At 36.1% G+C, this 7882-nt stretch overlaps 1 long non-coding RNA gene across 1 annotated transcript; it reads left to right on the forward strand.

The window, feature by feature from the left end:
* The first annotated feature begins 285 nt into the window (after window positions 1-285).
* On the forward strand, window positions 286-7572 carry LOC142179872 (uncharacterized). Its single transcript, XR_012708309.1, has 3 exons — window positions 286-620; window positions 792-905; window positions 7289-7572. It is a non-coding gene; the product is annotated as an uncharacterized LOC142179872 (long non-coding RNA).
* The last annotated feature ends 310 nt before the right edge of the window (window positions 7573-7882 follow it).

Here is a 7882-nt window from a genome sequence, read left to right on the forward strand (position 1 = left end):
GAGGTTGTTGAATGTTGAAGATGGGTTTTTGAATACTCTGCTTTTTCCCTCGTGTTTGCTTATGATGCATACAATAGAGGTGTCAAAATTAGTTCAGATTTAGACAACTCACACTTGAAGATCCAATATTGGATAACTTGAGTGAGCGACATAATTTAATGTGGGTCTAACTTGGTTTGAAACGTCAAAGTTTGAAGTAATCTATATAAAACAGGGACTTATACGTCTGACGTGGCACATCTCATTGCACAGAATTTCCATTTATCTTTTTCCTCCAATTTTTAGATTTTCTTCTTTTACCTCATTAACCAACAAAACCTAAAAGTCACAAAAGTGCAACGTTTCACTTATTCTAGAAACCGAACCGTTTCGTTTCCCTTCAATTGAGAATTCAAGCTTTGTATACTAACGCCTTTCATGTCTTCTTCCGTTGTTCGTTCAAAACTATAGTTCCTAACTGCTGAAAAATGCATCTAATCGACGATTACCTGCGTGGAAGGTGTGATCTCCCGACGAATACAACAAACAACCCCCAACGTGGAAAGTAATTTCCGTGTAGAAATCACAGCATTCTGCAGAGTTAATCGCGTTGAGATATTTCTTAGTTCTTTTTTCCCATTGTAATCCTTTGCCCTCTATTTTGGTGATTTTTATGAATGATTTAGTTAATCTTTTTGGTTTTGGTCAATTTTGTAAATGACTAAGTGACCATTTTTTTGGAGTTCTCTAAGTTCTTTCACAACTTCAATGACAAAAGTATGTTGTGGTGATTCCTAATCGTTCTCTTCCAGATTTTAACTTTTTGGATGCTGGAAATTGGTCGCTACAAGTATGCAACTAAAGCTCTTGGGATCTGCCTCTGCCGTTTAAGGGGAACGCCAACAAATTCAACTTCGTTGGTAAAAGTATGTTTTTTTATTTCGATCATATTGGAAGATCTTATATTGTTAAGTTTTGTCATCAATATTCTAAAGATTATTATATTACCTATATATTGACCATTGAAAGTGCCTGAATTTGCAATGGATGAGCACCATATAGTTTATAAAATTTAGAAGGAATGTTTAGAATGAACATTGAGAAGGAACATTTAGTTTGCATAATTTATAAGGAATCAAAAATAACATCTTACTTGTATGTGCTACACATTATTGACATATCTGGTCTTTGGGTATTTCTTGCTATTCATGAATTATACACCATCAACACTGATAATCATGTGCTCTTCTGAGCTGTGATGATTAAAAAGAAATGAATTGTACATCCATTTCCTCATCTTAAATACCATCACTACTTGCTTTGTTTTAGATGGACCTCTTCTTAATGTCCTTATTGTGTTCTGATGTTAGTTTCTATATCTTGTATAGTCAGCACTCTTCTTAGTATCAAGTACTTTGAGCAATTTTTGCTTTTAGATAATTTGGCGGGATTACTAAAATAAATGATTTCTCGTACAAAATGATACCGAACATCAATGTGCTTCGTCCTTGCATGATAAACTTGGTTCTTCGCTAATTGAATAGCACTTTGACTATCACAAAAAATTGTGATACCTTTTTGTTCAACACCAAGCTCCTTTAGCAATCCTTGAAGCCAAATTGCCTCCTTCACAGCCTCTGTAATAGCCATATACTCTGCCTCTGTTGTAGACAAAGCAACTGTTGACTGCAAAGTAGACTTCCAACTAACTGGTGCCTTTGCAAAAGTAAACACATAACCAGTAGTTGATCTTCGTTTGTCCAGATCACCCGCAAAATCTGAATCACAATATCCAACTACAGACTGATTGTCTTTCTGCTCAAAAACTAACCCAACATCTACAGTATTATGAATATACCGTAGAATCCACTTCACAGCTTGCCAATGCTCCTTTCCTGGATTATGCATATATCTGCTAATAACTCCAACAGCTTGTGAAATGTCAGGTCTCGTACAGACCATTGCATACATCAAGCTACCAACAGCATTTGCGTATGGTACCTTTGACATATACTCTCGTTCAGCTTCATCCTTTGGCGACATAGTAGTACTCAGCTTAAAATGGGGAGCAAGTGGAGTACTAACTGGCTTAGTCTTGTCATCTATGCCAAAACGTTGTAGTACTCTCTTCAAATATTCTTTCTGAGATAAACAGAGTTTCTTTGAACGTCTATCTCTTATTATCTCCATGCCAAGAATTTTCTTTACCTCACCCAGATCCTTCATCTCGAACTCCTTCTTCAGTTGAATCTTCAACTTATCAATTTCTTCTGAATTCTTGGAAGCTATCAACATATAGGAGAAGATATACAAAGGAACCATCTTTAAGCTTGCGCAAATACACACAATGATCGTATTTGCTTCTCTTGTACCCTTGCCGCAACATAAACTTGTCAAATCGCTTGTACCATTGTCTAGAAGATTGTTTCAATCCGTACAACGATTTTTCAAGTTTGCACACCATATTTTCTTTTCCAGCAACTTTGAATCCTTCTGGATGAGTCATGTAGATTTCCTCCTCCAAGTTTCCATGTAAAAACGCAGTTTTTACATCCATCTGAACTAGTTCCAAATCCAATTGTGCTACCAAAGCCAACATAATTCTAATGGAGGAATGTTTTACAACTGGAGAAAACACTTCATTGTAATCAATTCCCTCCTTTTGAGCATATCCTTTGGCCACCAATCTTGCTTTGTAGTGAGCATCTACTTGGTTAGGAAATCCTTCCTTCTTTGCAAATACCCATTTGCACCCAATTGTTTTCTTTCCCTTCAGGAGATTGGCCAATCTCCATGTATGATTCTGATGAAGGGACTGTATTTTATCATTCATGGAAATCCTCCACTTATCTTCTTCTGAACTTTGGACTACGTCTTTATAAGTAGTAGGAACATCATCAGCTACAATTGAGGTTGCACAAGCAACCGTCTCTATGAGACGAACATGTTTTGTTATTGTTCTTTTTGGCCTGCTAGTTGCTATTGATTCAAGTTGTTGTTGAGGTTCCTGAGTTGGAATCTCCTCTACTGGCTCTCCTTCCAGAGGGTAATCTTCATTTGTTTCCTCCTCTGCTTCTTGTGTAGGAAAAATAAATTTTCCCTCAAACTCCACTTGTTTAGAAGCACCTTCATTTTGTTTGGTATCTTCTGTTACCTTATTTACCATAGCAGATTCATCAAAGGTAACATCCCTGCTGAATATTACTTTCTTTGTCATAGGACACCATAAGCGATATCCTTTGACTCCGGAAGTAATTCCCATAAAAATAGCCTTCTTTGCCCCTGTATCCAATTTTGACTCTGTCACATGATAATATGCAGTTGAGCCAAACACGTGCAAAGAGTCATAATCTACAGCAGGCTTTCCATACCATTTTTCAAATGGTGTCTTGCCATCAATAGCAGCAGATGGTAGACGATTAATGAGGTGGCATGCATATGTAATTGCCTCAGCCCAAAATTCTTTGCCCAAGCCAGCATTGGACAACATACACCGTACCTTCTCCAGCAAGGTCCGGTTCATACGTTCTGCCACTCCATTCTATTGTGGTGTATGTCTAACAGTGAAGTGTCGGACGATGCCATCATTTTCACAGACCTTATTGAAATGATCATTTTTGTATTCACCTCCATTGTCTGTGCGAATACACTTGATCCTCCTGCCTGTTTGATTCTCCACCATCGTCTTCCATTTGAGAAAAATTCCCAGCACTTCATCTTTGCTTTTCATTGTATACACCCACACTCTTCGGGAAAAATCATCAACAAAGGTTACAAAATAGTGCTTCCCACCCAATGAAGGTGTTTTGGAAGGAACCCAAACATCAGAGTGTACATAATCCAAAATGCCTTTAGTATTATGGATCGCTGTACCAAATTTAACCCTTGTCTATTTCACTTTGACACAATGCTCACAAAAATCCAAGTTGCAAGCCTTTACTCCTTTTAACAATCCTTGATCTGATAGAGTTTTCAAGGATTTTCCTCCAGCATGTCCCAAGCGCATGTGTCATAGCTTGGTTGCTTCTACCTCTTTGTCGTCACTGGATGTCACTGTCGCTGTCCCAATAACTGTACTGCCACGATAGCGGTACATATTATTATTCTTCCGATTAGCCTTCATTACCACTAGTGCACCGGAGCATACTTTCATCACTCCATTTTCTGCAATGATTTTGAACCCTTTTGATTCTAGGGCTCCCACAGAGATGAGATTCTTCTTCAAATTCGGTACAAATCGAACATCTGTTAATGTTCTGATCATTCCATCATGGTTTTTTAATCGTATTGAACCAATGCCATATGAGGTAAGAGGGTTGTTATCCGCTGTGTGGATGACTCCATATTCTCCTTCTTGAAATTCCACAAACCAGTCCCTGTTGGGACACATATGATAGCTACAAGCCGAGTCCATCAACCATATGTCTGATAATGTTGATGACTCTGTTGTAACTAATGAGAAGTCTGAATCATCACATTCAGCTACATTTGAATCCATAATGGCCTTTCCATTGTTATGTTTGGCCTTATTTTTCAACTTCGGACAGTCTTTCTTCCAGTGCCATTTTTCTTGACAAAAGGCACATTCATCTTTGCTGGGTCTGGATCTTGACTTGGATCTTCCCTTCTTTGTCCTCGTTTGATTTTGAGGACGATCCCTCACAAATAGTGTTTCTCCTTCTCCGCCCTTCTGTTTTTCTCGCTTTCTTTGTTCATAGCTATACAAAGACGAACAAACTTCTCTGAGAGAAACTTCGTCATTTCCATGGAGTAGAGTAGTTTCAAGGTGCTCGTACTCATCAGGAAGTGACGCCAACAACATCAAGGCCAAGTCACCATCATCATAAGTTTTATCCATATTTTGCAAATCTGTGACCAACTTATTGAAACTGGTGATATGTTCATTCATCGTGGTACCAGGAACATAGGTGAAGTGAAACAGTCTCTTCTTCATGTACAATTTATTTTGACTGTTTTTCTTCAAAAATTTATCCTCCAGTGCTTTCCATAATTTACTTGCAGAAGTTTCCTTTGTGTATGGATATTTCTGCTCTCTAGCAAGGTAGGATCGAATGGTACCGCAAGCAACACGGTTGAGAATTTTCCAATCTTCTTCTCCAATAACATCTGGTCTCTTTTCTTCAATGGCAAGATCTAGCTCTTGTTGAAAAAGGACATCTAGAACCTCGCCTTGCCACATCCCAAAATGCCCAGACCCGTCAAAAATTTCTACCGTAAATTTCGCATTTGACACAATTCTTGTCATAAGCGAAGATGTCAATGATGACGTATTGTTGACACTTGATGTAGATTCTTCTTGTTTATTGTCTCCCATATTTGACACAAATATTATTTAATAGTTAACGACACAAATCAAGATTATTTCCTTTCTGATGTAGAAGATCAGACTAAGCTGCAACCACAGAGCATACTCAGACAGAACCTTGACTCAGTTACCAAGATAAATCTTTTCTGATGTGGAAGATCAGACTATGTTGCAACCACAGAGCATACTTAGACAGTACCTTGGCTCTGATACCAATTGTTGCGGAAGCCAAATGTATATAGTGTGAATAAGTCACAACTACTATACCAAAAATTATGACAGCCACCAAATAATAAATAAGACAATAAAGCAACAATAAAGGGAACACCAGAATTTACGAGGTTCGGCTAATTTTGTCTACTCCTCAGACACAGCCAATATTTTATTCCACTCCAAAAATACAAGTGAAATAATACTAAAGAGAGAAGATACAAATGCCTTAAGAAGAAAAGAAGGCAAATGAGAGGTGTGTCTAAATCCTAAATATTAGGCCTTCTTTTATAGAGGGAAAAATCCCCCCAACTCTTCTCCTAACCGATGTGGGACTTTGGCATTTTGCCAAACTTCAACATTCCACTCCCTACAAAAGTTACCTCCATGCATCATCAAAATTCATTTTGAATGTTTCTCTAATCGACTACATGCATTTTATAGTTCATAATTATTTGCGAACTTTAAATTAATTTCTTATATTAGTACATGGATATAAGATTTACTCATTATTAGTCCATAATTCAAGCTGATAACCACTATTTTCTTCATAGGGTGAAAGGTTATCTCTTTAGAAAAGAAGCATGAAATATTTTCAAATTTTGTGATTCATTACTAACCTCTTAGATGTTAGGTATATGTAAAAGTATTTTTGTAAAAGTGGATCCATGTGAAGAAGAACAAGGAAAAATTATTAATATAAAATAATGAAGAATTCTGCAGAAAAGGAAGATAAATCTGATAGTTTAGCTCAAATGGACCCGTTGGGCATGATAATAACAGTCAAATGAGTTTATGATTAGTCATGGTAAATATTATAGTGTATGCAAATAGCCATGACTTATAGTCCAACAATTGTTTGATTCTGAAGAGGAACTTATAGTTTCTCTAACGAAAAACAATCTTGATTTATGATGAAGAAATCATGGATTATTTGTTAACACTTAACAACAACTGCAAATTGAATGATGTGGATCGTCTAGTTTTAGGATTGGATGAACAAAGATAAGTTCAAGACAGACTTAGACTAAGTATTTATGGCTACTTCCCGCTGTCCAAAATGCTCCTACGGTCTTATAGATGCTTTTGCTGAACAATTTTGGATGAAGGAATAAATAAGGTAGAATAGAATTAGCATTTTCTTCTGCAAGCAAAATGAATAAATTTTACTTTTTGCATTCCAGCAGAATCAGATAAGATGTGAATATGTTTCCCTCTATACTAGGTTAGAAAGAGGCAGGATGTTTGAAATCTTGTTATGGTTTCTCGAGTTGCATTTAATGGCTACAATATTAAAGACAAGTTTATCCTTTGCACATTACTCTATGGTTTATATTAGGTTATGAGATGGAATGATTTTTTATCGTACAACTAACAATAAAATTAAAAATTAATGGTAGGGAGAAGTTAATTATGTTAATTTTCTTTCTATTATTTCCTTCCATAACTAACAATTTTTTTCAAGAAAAATTTCCGGCAAGGCAAAAATATTTTCAAGCGAGTCTTGATAGCCAGGCCAATTTAGAATTTTAAAAGCGTATGGAGAAGTTAATTTCGTTAAACACATGATACAACCGCAAGTTATCGAGTGACTTCATATGTTAATTATTTGTCCTCTTCTTTTCTTCTTTCGTTTCCTTTGAAGTTGTCTATTGGTCATTCGTTTCGTTTATCAAGCAGATTACAGGTGATATGAACTTTGCTTCGATGAGTGCTTTATTTAGTTTGAGTTGATGATTTGGGATAATTGAATTAGATTTATTTTTTTTGCAGGCTTCGAAGTTCACAGTGGCTTCAGTTCAAGCCTTTATAAGATTATTGCATATATATCAAAATCTATGAACATAGAGTTGCCTTCACATCATGTTGGGTGGAAAGAATTCCAGAGACCACGTATGTTATGTTGTAGGGATTACTGAAGTGCATGATTAGTGATAGTCAATAGTCATTTTTCTACTTTTATGATTTGTATGAAATAAATTTGAAAATTGTTGACATAAAGAGTCGTGGAGCCAAAGTGAATATACGTATTTGCACGCATTTACACAAAATTTATCTCTCATATCTCAACCAAATTAACAATAAGATCAAATATTTTTTTTATGATACCACGCGGACATATTGACTAGTATGGATATAAAAGGACAACCAACTTAGTTGATTCATAACCTTGTAGTTTGACCAAAAATAGTTATCACTCCAGCTAAAAGAGGGGGAAGTGCACGGTTAGCCACTAATAACACGTGTATTTACTTTTAAGTTATTGTTTAAAATATTTTTAGTCTTTAGCCACTGCGTTAATAAACTTTAATTGCTCGGATGAAAATACCTTTCTGCTCATATCCTTAACTTTTGAACTTAACTTCA

This window comes from Nicotiana tabacum, chromosome 1 (genome assembly GCF_000715075.1).
Source record: "Nicotiana tabacum cultivar K326 chromosome 1, ASM71507v2, whole genome shotgun sequence".
Classification (NCBI taxonomy): Eukaryota; Viridiplantae; Streptophyta; class Magnoliopsida; order Solanales; family Solanaceae; genus Nicotiana; species Nicotiana tabacum.